This window comes from Netta rufina (genome assembly GCF_964035555.1).
Source record: "Netta rufina genome assembly, chromosome: 21".
Classification (NCBI taxonomy): Eukaryota; Metazoa; Chordata; class Aves; order Anseriformes; family Anatidae; genus Netta; species Netta rufina.
Genome location: NC_140145.1, coordinates 6,688,367 through 6,702,157, shown reverse-complemented (window position 1 = coordinate 6,702,157; position 13,791 = coordinate 6,688,367). Strand labels below are relative to the sequence as shown.

The 13,791-nt window shown below is 45.6% G+C and overlaps 1 protein-coding gene across 3 annotated transcripts in view; it reads left to right on the top strand.

The window, feature by feature from the left end:
• The first annotated feature begins 416 nt into the window (after positions 1-416).
• MYO1C (myosin IC) overlaps positions 417-13,791 on the top strand; it is a 56,435-nt gene continuing 43,060 nt past the window's right edge. Inside the window, exon 1 of one of the 3 annotated variants that reach the window (XM_084299703.1) lies at positions 417-553. The gene's annotated coding sequence lies outside the window, so the exon portion shown is untranslated. The other 2 variants (XM_084299705.1, XM_084299707.1) reach the window with 2 other exon arrangements.

The window sequence follows — 13,791 nt, the reverse complement described above, 5'->3', positions numbered from 1 at the left end:
TGCACTTGGTGGCAGAGCTCCCGCTGGCTTTGGGGGATCCGCTCGGGAGCTGAACTCTCTCTTTGGCCTTCTCCCAACGCAACCCTTGGGCTGTTTCCCACACCAGCAGGGAGGGGATGGTGAAGTTGTCAGCGGCGCCCCGCGTTTATCTCTTGGAGGGCCGGAGGAGACAGGTGCGCCCGGCGTGCGAGCTGCAGCGATACACAACCTTATCAGCAGGATGCCGCTGTCCTGAACAATGCAATCAGCCCGAGCTGGTTCCTGCCTCCCCCTCCGTGCTCTCCGGGACCGAACCGGTTGCCAGCGAGGTCAGGGGCTCCCCCAAAAACCCCGCTAAACCGCGGGGGGGGGATCCCCCGGAGCTGACGGCAGGTGAGGGCGGAGGCAGGGCCGCTGCTGCCCGCCTGCACTCCGCATGCCCGCCGCTCGGACATGCTCACTAGCGGCTCACCAGCGGCTCACTAGCGGCTCCCTCCCGCCGCCACTCGGCGCCCCGACACCGGCGGAGCCGCCGCAGGGCCCCGAGCCGCGCGTCCCGGGGCGCGGAGCGCAGGTGAGCGGCCGCAGCGGCGGCCACGGGGGGTAAGGGAAGGGAAAGGGGAAGGAGGAAAAAAAAAAAAAAAATAAAGGGACCGAGCGGCTCGCCCAAGGGGGAAAGGTGGCTGCCGAGCGGTGCCTCGGCTCGGCCACATGGCCGAGGGTTGCCCCGGGCACGCTGCGGGCTTTGGGGTGCTCGGGGAGGCTCCCCCCGGGGAGCAGAGGGCGCTCAGCGGGCCCTCTTGTTCCCCCCCCCCGCCCCCCCCGCTGAAGTCGGCGACGTTCCCGGAAACTCTGCGATTTCCCCGACAGAAATAAATGACCCTTTCGCGGCAGCAGGCATCCTGGAGGCTGCATGGTGTGTCTCCGGCAATCCCCGCCCTCTCTTTCCGTAACGTTACCAAATACACTGTATTTTCTCCCAAAAGCAGCGAGCTGCCGAGCTCCTGCCCGGGACGGGGTGCTGCCTCCCGTGGGACCAGGCAGCAGGAGCTGGAGCAAGAAAGGGTGCGGCTGGGTGCGGGGGCAAGAGCAAGGCAGCTCCTGAGCTGAAACGTGGCCATGTCACGGCCGGTGTGTCAGAGGGGTTGTGCCTTGTTCTAAGGAATGGGGTTTGTGCTGAGCTAACTTGTTTTCCACCTTCTCATGCTGTTCTGTGCTCGCTGGTGGGGTGTTCTGCCGTGGTTAGTGCTGATGTTCATGCTGGAATAAGTCTTCCTCGTTTGTCTGTGGTTGTACAGGTGCCTAAAAGCACCTGAGGAGGAAAGCTCGGTGGTTTTAGTCCTCTCTTGTAGTTGGGGATGTTCTCAAGCACCGTAACTTCAGCTCAGATCACAGCTGTGTTCCCTCTCAGACTGAAGTGGCCCCATCTGTTGTGTTACTTTCTGTGCCTGTCTTCCCCATTTCTAACATACCTGGAGTTAATTGCTGCGAGTCACGGTTATTTAGGGAAGGAACCGGACTCTGCTGAACAGATGGCTTATTCTAGAAACTTGAACTTTCCATGTAACCTGGTTTGATCTGCATCCTCGTGCTTGGGGGGGATTATGGAAGGAAAATGATTCTGAGTTACAATCCAGGGAGTGTTTTGGTATTTACTCTTTCTATGACTGCTGCTGGAGGTGGACGGCTTCTCCAGATCTTGTTGTAGATGACAGCCACCTAGTTCTAGCAGGCGACAAATAAGAAAATTTGCTTGGTTGGTGGGACAAGCCCCGAAAGCAGATCCACATGTTGGAGTAAGTTAGCATAAAAGCATTTTTCTTTCATCTTATTTCCGAGCAATAGGCGATTACCAGCTGTCAGCACCCTTTAGAAACTCTTTTAGAAACTGTCAAAAGCTTACAGAACTGATGAGTTCTTAATTTTTACAACAGGCCCTGGAATGGCAACCACTGTCATGACACTTTGAATGTTGAGTTTTGATACTTGGTATAATCATGTCTTTTAGGAAGGGCCTGTGTAAATATAAATCTTCTAGTCTGCCTGACAGCGGCCAGTGGAATGCTAGCCTATATGCACGCTATTCCTCATTTATCACAATGTGCAGGATAGATCTTTCCTTTGGAGAAAAAAAAGTGAATCATAGTATACTAAGGGAGTGAGAGATCCCGTGTGACTCAGGACTCCGGAGCACAGTTTCTGCTCTCTGTTATCTTGCATAATTAACAGTGAAGAAACTTATGTGACTGTAGACTTCTCTAATACCTGATGCATCTTCAGATTTTACAACATGTGTAAGAGAAATGATACAGATCCTGATGAAATCATTCAGGTCAGGTAGAAGACTTCTTTTTTAATTTGTTCGAAGCCCATTGGAGGAAGAACAGTAAAAAGGAGGGGTTGGGAAAGCTTAATAACAGATCAAATATGGAGATTCTTTCTAAGAATAAGCTCAAACTCCCTGGAGGCCTTTATGCAAAGGCAAAATAGCCTTAGTCTTGCTCCAGCAGTATTCAAGCATCAGGAGCTGCCTATCATTTGTAGCGTCATGTTACTTACAGAACCTGGCCTTGCTCTGGTGCAAACTGTGCTTTCTAGGAACTGTACAAATTCCGCCTGCACTGTCAGAATGGACAATCCGCACCAAACACAGGAGGAACAAGCTGCAGCAGCTGGACACAGTCACAGAGCAATGTGCAAATTACAGCTCCCCTGCGTTTCAGTCCACTGCCCCTTCCCTCAGTCGTGTGCTCTCACCTGACCATTTTTGAATAGCTCCAGCCTGCAAAATGCTGAGGATCGATGGGCTTGAGCGCTCTGCCTCGCAGTTTGAGAGAATGATGGGTGAGTACTGTCCACAGGGCACTTTCAAGTAACTAATGTCTTCTGGAGGATATACTTCTATTTGGGAAGAGACAGCGTGTTACTGGTGCTGCAGGAAAGGAGGCGGAGATCGTTTAAAAGTACAGCCGATCTTCTGAAGGTTGGTGCGTCCTGCTGCCCTTTGCAAGTGCAAGTTACTAAACCAGTTCTTTCACACAGGCTAAAGAACCATATAGAGAGGTGTGTGTGTCTGTTGCTGAAAGGGTGCTGTGGGGAAAACCCTTTGCATCATGCTTTGGCTTACCCGTGTTGATGGCAGGCAATTGCAGTGAACTTTTCAGAACTGATCCAAGTTAAAACCAAATAGAGGAAGCAAACGGGTAATTTCTCTGGAAGAGTTTCCTCGTTGTGTGAGTGCATGAATGCCTCCACCTGCACAAAGAGTACAACCACGCAGGAAGAGATGGCTGGGGTCAGGCGTGGAGAACTCCTTAGGCAGCAGCAGTGCTTGGTACTGGCACAAAGTAATTGCACTTATAGTGTGTATTTGTCTTCTGTCAAGGGTTTTTCTGTGTTCCGGCTCTCATCTCTTTATAACCAAGTCGTGAGTGATGTGGTTGGCCTTGACTAGGATTACCATCCCTGACTTCGATTAAAAACCATACATCTAACCCTCTATCATTTCTAGTGGATGAGGTTTGCATGGGTTGTCTCCCTGCGAGATTGAATATAGTTATTTTTTTGCCCGGAGGGAGCCATGCTTACTGGGCCTCTGTCTGGATTGAATGATCTCTCTGGAAAATTTCCTGCTACGCAGTTTGCATCCTGCTCTGCATACTTTACATTTGTTGATGCATTAGTGGGGTAGGTGGCCAGCTCTTCCCAGAAAGCATTAATACAGCTGTAAGCAAGCAGCGTAAGGCAGAGTGAAATGCTAACCAAGTTTGTGACAAGATTCTGAGTGGACAGACCTCAAGTAATTTGTTGCCACTGAGTCATGTTCTGTTGAAGGGCGGTGGGGGGAGGAAAGTTCCAGTATCCTTTAAAGTCTTACCCTGCATTATTTAAATATGCTTAAATACAGCAGGGAACAGCAGGGCCAGTACCTTTTCTGTTTAATGTACATCTTCAATATAGTCTGTCCTATATTAAATTCCTATACTGGACAATGACAAATGTTAATTAGAACTCCTGTGTCATTCATGCACAGCTTTCCCTGGCAGCTTTTTTCTTAGGAAAGAACTTGGTCCCATGTGAATGACCAGCTAGCCGTTCACCAGGCCACTTGCAGCCCTGTAGCTGGCACCTTGACTTTGGTCCAGCTCGGCCACCACCCTTCCTGTAACTCAGTTCAGCAGCTGGTAATAAAAGGACACAGATTTTTAGCATGTTACTGGAAAGCATTATTACCAAATAGGCTGTGTAAATGTTGGTGGCAGGAAAAAAAAAAAAAAAGAGGATATTCTGTCAGCGTGTTCTCATTTTTCTCAGGTAATGGATAATCTTTGAGTAACAAAAGAAAAAAACAACACACTCCTGCCACCCCCAAGCAGATTTTTTTTTCTCCGTAAAAGAGCTTTCTAAAATCACTGTCATGCAAAAAGATGTATGCAGAGCAAACACAGTTACAATGGCATTCAGCCTGCCTTCTTATAGTCACTTCGAAAGGCTGGACCTTTACCTTCTGCTTTCAGTACATTTTTTTGAAGTGATTTTCTGGCAAAAGTTTACCATGGATGTTTGACTTTATTTCCTTGTAGCGTGCTTGTATCTGACCAGAGATTTCACCTCTACAAAAGGTCACGTAGAGATGGGGCCCGATCTTTGAGGTAGCATGTACTGATACCTGGAGAACAGCCTTTGGAGGGGGAGAATTTAAGGCTTCAGGGAAACCTTTGTGTCTTAGAAGCTGAGGTTGCCTTTCATTAGATAGAGTGATCTGTGGTGCCTTATGCCAGCTGACAATCGTCAAGTGTCTTTGGCCATTTTGCTAATGAAGGGGAGGATTATTGAAGGAGCTATAATTCAGCTGGAGACCTGCATTTGTTAGAGGATTTTGGTGAGCTCACGATTGCATGTTTTTCTTTAGTTACCGTATGCTCAGTATTATATAGTCTTGACCTTTGTTTTCATCACCACCTGTGCCTGGTCTAGCTGGGATATTCCTGTCCAAGAGAGAATCACCTTTACTTCAGAGTTATAATGAAGAACTGAGAACAGAAAAGCAGGTAAATTCAGCTCTCGCTGTGATTATTGTTCAGGACTCAAAGGTCCAGATAAGTCAATGTCCAGTTGGATAATAAGGAGATAGTGATCTGTTTAGCTTTTTAGAAAATTAAATTCCACTGAAACAGTATAACTGGAATGACAGAAGTAGGAGGAAAGCTATTTTCCATTCTGAAATATGTCTTTGTATATTGCAATGAGTTGAGTTTTTTAAACTTGCTAACAGTAACTAATAACTTTTACATTATACAGTCCACACTGAGTCATTGTTTACTCAGGGAAATGACTTTCAACAGCCAGACTTGTTTGCTAACTTTAATAACTGAAATATGCAGTTCCACACGTTACAAGGCAGCACACTATAATCAACATTTTTAAAAAACAAAAACGGATATGTATTTGCAACACTACATGATGTTGCATTATGTGTGGTATTTCTGCAGTTCAGGTTTTTATCTGCAGCAAATGCTAATGTGTCCAATGGTGCTGCTCTAGGAAGAGAAAAGACTGCGGCACAAAATTCCTGTAAATTCTTTTGAGAGAAGTTTTATTGAATATTGCAAATTAGAGACCAGAAAGCCTTGTTCTCTGTCCACACATCTCATTGTTTTAAATAACAGGTTGTTTGCTACTCCTGGGGTTTTGGAGGCTGTTCACAATGCATCTGGGAGGGAATTTTCACTTCTGCATCTTGGGAGGGAAGGTTACACCTTTGCACCAGGAGGCCAGGAATTCTCTCTAACAGAACTGGAACTTAGATAGCAGAGTAGATATTCCTCTGCCTTAATTTATACAAGCACTGATATTCAGTTGTGAGCAATTCTTCGCCTTCCCTTGCCTGCTTACCTGCTATTTGGTGTTAGCACGCGATTTTCTCATGGATTTCACAGGTAGTTTTCTTACACACCCATTGCACCTATTAATATTAAAATAACCAGGGCTTGTATGCCCGATTGTTTTTCAGTGTGCTGAACAAACGGCGCCAAGAGCATACAATGCAATATAAAAGGGTTTGTCCGCGGGTTTGTTCAGGCGGGAATGAAGTGGGGGCAGCTAAGCGTGCCTGACTTGCGCACGAAGGGACAGTGTGGGAAGAGTGCTTGGAGTGTTAAAATGTAACTTTCACATGGAGATATTTCAGGTCGTCTTCTGAATTCATACATTTCAGAATTTGGTGGTCAGTTCTCTTTCTTTTTCCTTCAGAGCTACTGGGTGCCACATGATTGAAATATATTGCAGCTTGGAAGAGGAGATATAGACCATTATGATGACTAGTAGGCACCAATATGATGACTTGAAGCATAGTAAGATGTAAACAAAGAGCTGCTTTTATAATCTATTGCACATTTCCGGAGAAAAAAAAAAAAGTACTTATCACATTTTTTAAGTGAACCAAACTGTGTTTTGAATATTGTAGTCACAACATATATGTTTAATTTCTCCTAATGTCACAAGCTTTTTTGGCCACAGCTTTGTTTGAAAATATAAAGGAAAACTTAAGGGCTGATGTGAAAATGAGAGCAGATATTTTATATGTGACTCCCAGAATCCCCATTTCATTTGTGCATGGATTTGTTGAACCTGGGGGAAGGGATCAAAACCCAGTTGTACAGAGAGGTACAGAGTATGGTTTTGTGTGCCTGATCCTAGCACTGTGGGGGAATGTGGATCGTTTCTAACTTTAATCCTGCTGATGTTCTGCCCGGAAAGCTGGTGGATAGTAACTGGGAACCGCAGCTACAGAGCTGTTAGCAAAGCTAGAACATGTGTGTTTGTTTAAACAAGCACGGTGGGGTTTTGCATCACCTGTTATCAAAGCATTGCTCTGATTTTGCCATGTCAAAATTTCTCATGTGTTGCTTTTGTACCCCAGTTAACACAATTAACTGTGTGGTACTCTGAGCCCTAGTGGGATTTGGGGTTACTGACAGAGTTGGTGTGTTCCTTGGGCAAAAACTCATGCTATTATGACTGTAGGATGTCTGGATGGAGGCTAACTTGTTTCTGGTCAGCTAGAGTGTAAGCAGAGAAGTCAAAGTGTGTCTGCACATCTCCATGTGAGGCGTATTTATTGGTTAGGGATCTTACGTATACATAAACCTGGGGAGATTTGAATATTTTCTGCTGGCAGGAGCCTGTGACATAGATCAGAGCAATCTTACTTTGCCCTCCTTTATGTCTCTGAAACCTCCTGAAGAAGTGGACCCATAGTGCATTCAGTAGAGGTGAAGAAAATTAAAGCTCAGCTGTGTGTAATAACTTTGGGACAAGTGCCTGTATCCCAGCTGTTTTATTATTTCAGGTGGCACTTTGTTTCAGCACTTAGAATTTTTGTTTCCAGCAGGAAGTGTTTCTGTAAATTATTTGAAATCTTGGGCATTACAGAAGTAACAATGAGCACCAGCTCTGTTTGTCGGATGTTGACTGCGTTAAAATATTATCCTTTAGGATCACCAAGATGACTCCTCAATTTACAGGAGAAAAACAATGCTCTCGAGACTGCTTATGCAGGGAGTGGAAAAAGCTAGGAGTAATTTGGGATAATGGAAGGGATAATTTATGCACTTTTATGAGCTATTTCTAAAACAGGTGTGTTATGGAGTCCCTGGAACACTTAAGGAAAACATGTGACTGCATGATAATGCAGGCACACTATCTTTTCTATTTGCATGATATAATTGAAGAACGCATGGGTTAATGGCTATAGGCCATTTGTGTGTTTTGGTAAAGCTTTCAGACATTATTTGTCTCTAGCATAAACTAATCTGTTTTGAGATAGTTGTGTCCTGATACAAGGAAGTACAAAGGACGGGAGAATATAGCAAAGGAGAAAAAAAGAGTCAAAGATGAGTTGTTCTTCCCAGAGACTGCTGCAGACAGTGATCACCTCAAAAGCTTTCAGCTGTGCCAGCGGGCTCTATCAGAAGAGAGGATACGTGGTGCTGAGAGCCTGAGTGAGTGCTGGGGCCGAGGGCTTCTCTGCTCTTCTGGCAGCTTGGCCATGTGGACACCATGTGAAGAGGAAATGTTGCAAGAGATGCAAAGCTCTGCCTGTAAAAAAAAAAAAAAAAAACACCTGTAGAGAGAAAGGGGATGTTTGAGTTCTCTTTAAACTGAAACCTGATCAGCTGCCAAGTGTCTGTTTCTGCTCTGATGGTTCTGTGTCTCAGTGGGGACATAGGGCAGCTCCTTCCAACCTTAAGCCTTGAAGATTTTTACCTGGCAACTGCTGTTATCCAAAATGCTTTCCTTAGCTCATCTCGCACTGGGAGGAAAATTCCTCAAAGTGGCTCAGTGTAGGATGGGAATGTGAACTATGTCCAGGCTGACGTCGACAGAACTCAAAAGCTGTGCTCGTGTAACTGTTTACTTTTTTCTAGAGGCTTCAGTTAATTTGGCTGTTTGTCACAGAATGCATTTTTGCGTGAAGTGCTGATTTCAGAAGTAGCCTCCGTGAAGGGATCACATTGCCACCCAAGTGGAAATGGGGAGTGGAAGAACATCAGTACTGCTGCAGGTTGAATTCATGTGCCTGGAAAGAAATATATTCCAAGCAGTGTGCAAGCAGCTTATTGCTTTCAGAAAAAAAAAAAAAAAATATTGTGACAAATCTCATTTTTAGTTTTGGATAGGCTGGAAAGGAAACTTGTAGTTTAATGGTCTAACAGTAGCTGTCAGCCTGGTACCCGGCCTTCTGTTCTGAGCAGTGAATCTCTCTAGCACCCTGCTGAACTCTTGGAGGTGCTCTTTCAGCTGCACTTTCATTGGCCCCAAACCAAATGGTCTTAATTACAAACCACTTATCTAAACTGAGGGTTAGTCAACACAAATGTGACACAGGGCTTGCAAGAGTATAAAAATCAGTCAGTGTTTGGTGTGGGCTGGATTCAGATTGACCGGTTGATAGGGCATGGGAAGGTTCATTTGGGTCAGTAATGGACAGTGGTGGGTGGGGGAAGTGAGCTTCTCCCCTCCTGTATGGTTACGGAGTCCAGCATCATCCCTCCTTTCTCAGAAATCTGCCCAAAAGTGTCAGTTGTTCCCCATCTTCTTGAATAGCAGCCCCATTTGTTGGCCAGGCATATTTCTGCTGGCAAATCTGATGTGGCGTGTATACCCACGCGTGTCGGGTTAGGTAATTTATATTGTTGATTTCCCGATTGCAGAGCACCACAGCTGTCAGCTCTGTAGCCTCTAGTGTCATTCCTGGGCTTGTTTGGAGGCTGCTAGTGATGATAATACATGTGCATCACTTCTCAAGGTTGTAAACATTTGAAGGCATGTGTACGTATAAAGGGTAGGGGGCTAAGCAAGCAGACAGTCTTAGAGCTTCATCTACATCACTCTCGATAAAATACTCTTTCTTTACTTGGATGGTGTGAGGATGTATTCCCCCAGTAGCTAAAGATAAACTTATGCTCACAGGAAGTTTAATTTTTCTTCTTTTTTTTTTCTGTAGTTCTCTACTCCTTGCCTTGTACCTGCACTAGCATCCATTTGACTCTCAGTGAAGCTGCTGAAACAAAGTTTGGAGAACAACAGCAACAAAATGTTTTATGTCCCTGAACTCTCACCACAGAGAGGAACAAATGTCAGTCCCAGTACAGAGGAGGGTGGGGGCCAGGACAGGCACAGCTCGGGGCAAGGGATGAACTACAGCACACTGATGTGTAGTAGGTCAACGTGCAGCAGCCTAAGCCTGTGGCACGTCAGAGGACACGTTCCATGTTCATATGTTTGTGTAGAAGTGTCTGTCATGTATCATTGTGGCAGAGATGGCTTGTTCAACCATTCTCTTTTTATGCTTCTGGTTCTGGATCCCTGAAGTCAGTAGCAGAGATGAAAAGTTATTTACTAGAATCTTCTGCAGTCATACCCAGGGGCTTTTGTGCCCTGGTGTGTGGGCTGACTGGCACTAAAACCTTCTAGTCTGGGGAGATGGAGCTGGGCCATCTGCTCAGAACATAAATGGCAATTAGCAGTCTTTTAAACATTGCCTTTATTAATATTTACAAACACAATACCCTGTCTCCACTCCACTTCTTGCACCGAGGATTCGCAAGCTGTGACAGTCGTTACAGCCCCTAAGCAGTACAGTAACCATCTGCCCGCGGAGGGCCTGTGTTGCTGTTACCCATTAACGTGGTATCAGGTCGGAGACAGAGGCGCGCTGATAAATCCTGTGCAGGCTGCCAGGGCAGTAACACGTGGACACCGAGCCAAGAGGAACTGGTGTCTGTGTGCAGCTCAGGCAAGAGGCAGAACGCAGTGGCTGAGGTTCAAAGCCGGGGTCCAGCTGGGCACAGATAACACGTGTTTTGTCCTCCCTGCAGCCACGATGCTGCTTCCCAAAGCGCTGCAGTTTGTGGAAGTAACGCTCGCTAGCTGGCACTCCGTGCTGTGGGATCCTAGCATGGAGGAAGGTCACCCTGCTCAGCTGGGGATGTGGGGAACGCCTGCTTCTGCATTGCTCTTCCACAGGTCTCAGCCTTCAAACGCCTTTTGGGCCCTGGGGGACTCTTTGGCAAGATAAACTTGTGGGACAGTAGCACAAGGTTACCGTGCTGCGGTATCTGAGGGTGACGTTGCAATCGACGCAGACAGAAAGGGTAAGGGAGAAGGAATGCGTTTCACTGCCAAAACCTTTCGTGCAAGAGGTCGGATCTGGACATGTGCCCTTGCTGGGCATACGTGCAGGTTCCTGCAATTTGTAGCTGCTATTGCTGTCACCACCAGTAGTGGCACCCAAGTAAACAAAATTTGGGAATGCCATCCCACGACCGAAACTTCAAGAGGTTATTTCTAGATGGAATTGAAGCTCCATGTGATTTAGTGGACTGTAGCCTTATTGTGAGAGTAGACGTGGTTTTAAATGGAATTCTTTATATAGTATTGTTGCTAGCACAGTAGTGGGCAGTTGGATTAAACTATTTTGGAGCTTTGTTCCTTTTCGATACCATACTAGCACTCTTGTTAAACAGGCTTCAAAACAAGCTAAAAAAGCCTGGCAACTACTAGTTGCAAGCCATATTCTTTGACTGATTTTTTTCTCTATTGATTCTTCTTTTTCTTCTTCCAGAAAGGAGATACTTTGGCAGAAGACAGTTAAATAAACAGCTTTAAAATGTGCATACTTAACGTAGGAATTATCACCCAACAGGCAAGCTGGAGCTGCAGAGGCAGTGTTGGTTAGCACTTGGATCTATGCATTTTGGAATAGTGGGGCTAAGCTTTTCAGGGAGGGGTAGTACCTGCACATAATTACTCCTGAGACCCGTCAGCTGTTCCAGTAATTCTCCAGAACGTGGAATTTTTAGGATCACCAGACAAATGTGTGCTGCCTTTGTGCTGCCTATCACAGACCCCGGGAATCTCAAGAATGTGAAGGATTTTCTCTCAAATTCCAGCTCTGTGTGCCCCTTCCACTTTTCCTCTAGGGACTAGTGGAAGCAGGAAAGGAGGTCACACTTGAAATACCAAGTCCGAGAGGGGAAATTTGTGAATATATAGCAGATAACGCCCGTCGCTTGCTGTATTTTGCCACATTTCCCCTCCCCCCCCATTGTGGAAAGTATGATTAAAGTCAGCCCCTCCGCCCTGACTGAACCATACATACATGCACAAATGCCAGATTCTCTTCATTCCAGGCTGCTGACTTCAAGAAGGACTTGCTCCGACAAGCTGGAAATGAAGGCTGGCAGCTTTGTCTGCAACTCAAAGGCTTTATCTCTCTTAGACACTCTTCCTAACATTTCCCACAAACACTGTTCTGCTGGTAGAAGCTGATGTATACGCAGGACGCCATCAGGCATTTATGAATAAAGCCCTACGTTGTGTAACTCCTTAGAACTGGCAAAGAAAATTTAATAGAGCAATTGGCATCGGGCCCACGAGAGAGCTTGTTCTCCCTGTGCTTCAGCCTCATTAGTTGGGGAGCGGTAGGGAGAGTCAGCTCGGCTCTTTGGTTCTCTGTCCCCCTACCAAGAGGTGCCGTTCTTTCCTTCGTGAAACCTGCACAGTCCAGCCTTCATCTCTCACTTGTAATATTTCCATCAACAGGTGATGATTGCCTTCAGCTTCCCAGTTGTCTCTCTTTCCTCACTACCTGGGTATCCCTTCACTTCCACATTTCACCACGGCAAGCACAAGTTCTCTGACTTCTAGGATCGTCTTGCTCCATCAGCAACTTCTGTTTCTCTGTTCTTGCCTTCTAGCATTATTGCTTCACTGCTGCTTCTGCTCCTTGAAGGATGCCAGCTGTGTCCACCTGTTGGAGGTTTCTTTGCATGCACTTTTAAGCTGTCTGCTTGTGCTGCATATGCAGTTTTCTGCTTAGAGTATTTATGCTCCCTGGCCTGTCTCAATCACTTGATGAACTTAGCCTTCAATAAATTCTTTCATGTAGTGAGACCTCTTTCAGAGTTGTAATAGTGGTTCTAGAGTGATTCTGTGCTACTAAATGCAAGAAGGACAAGCTCTTCTTTGGATGATGAGTTGGTTTCAAAATGAGCATTAAAGCAAATATATTTGTACCTATTTATAACATTTAACACATGAAATTGAGGTAACTTTAAGCCTGATGCTGTAAGGCATGCACCCTGGCATAAAAAAGTGTCACAAATCAAATTTGAGTAACAATGATGGTTGTGACATGATTTCTGCTAAAAGGGTATCTCTGATGTCATCATCTTATTCCTTCAGAAGCAGCTTGCCAGTGTTATTTGAGGTTGCAGAGTGTGTATATATTTTCTAAAAACCATAAGAAAGACCTACCAGTGTCTGATGTCTGCCCAGTGCTTCACACATTTCACAATTTGCTGTTGTAGACAAAACTTTTCTGCCTGATTTCTCAGGGAGGGCTGTTTTTGCAGGGGCTGTGGCCTTGACTTATGGCCATATAACAGCTTGTTGAACAGAAAAGGGATCCCGCTGATCACAGCTCCAAATCTTCTCTCCCGACCACGGGACTGTGCTTTCAGGACATTGTGTGAAAAGACTGGTGAAACAAAAGCTCTCGTTTCCCCTTATCTGGCTCAATATGTACAAAGAGCTCAGCAGCAGTGACACAAGAGAATTATTATCAGTGCCATAGTGAACATTTTGAACGACAAGCTGGCGTGAAGAAGCACCCGCAGCATTTAACCCATGTGTTTTATTCATCCTGGGGCAAGTGTAATTTAAAGTGACACCTCTATAATTGATGAAGTATCTTTTTACTCTTTGTTTAATTACCAGCTTCAGTGTCTAGAAAGCAGCGGATCAATAATTTACAGTGATGAACTTCCCCGCGTCCTTCTGTTTTACTAGTCCAGCCATTCAAACAATAGCTCTGGAAACAAAACCTCACATTTTGATGCTTTTCTTTCTCTTCAGTTGATTTGAAAGAGCTTAACTCCTTATTTTTCTATCATAGGTGTACTCCAGCACAACTGAAGCTGATGGCAGAGCTCCCACTGGTATCAGGGAAGCAGGGCTAATGCAGGGCATGCCACGAGCACCATATCAGCTCTCATCTTTTTGCAGTCTCCTCTCGTTATAGTAGAGTGGCTGAGGCTGGGCTCGTGTTGCTACAGCAGCAAATGATGCTGCCTTGGCACTGTCTGAGGGCTGTTAAAACCAGAATTCAGACACAGGAGTGAAACTGCTGCCTGCATTTTGCATGGACTTCTTACATTATGGGCTTTGATAACATGTATTGATTTTCTATGGTAGATACCTTTTCTTGAGACTCTTGGACTATCCTTTCAGGGTAGAGATGAGAAT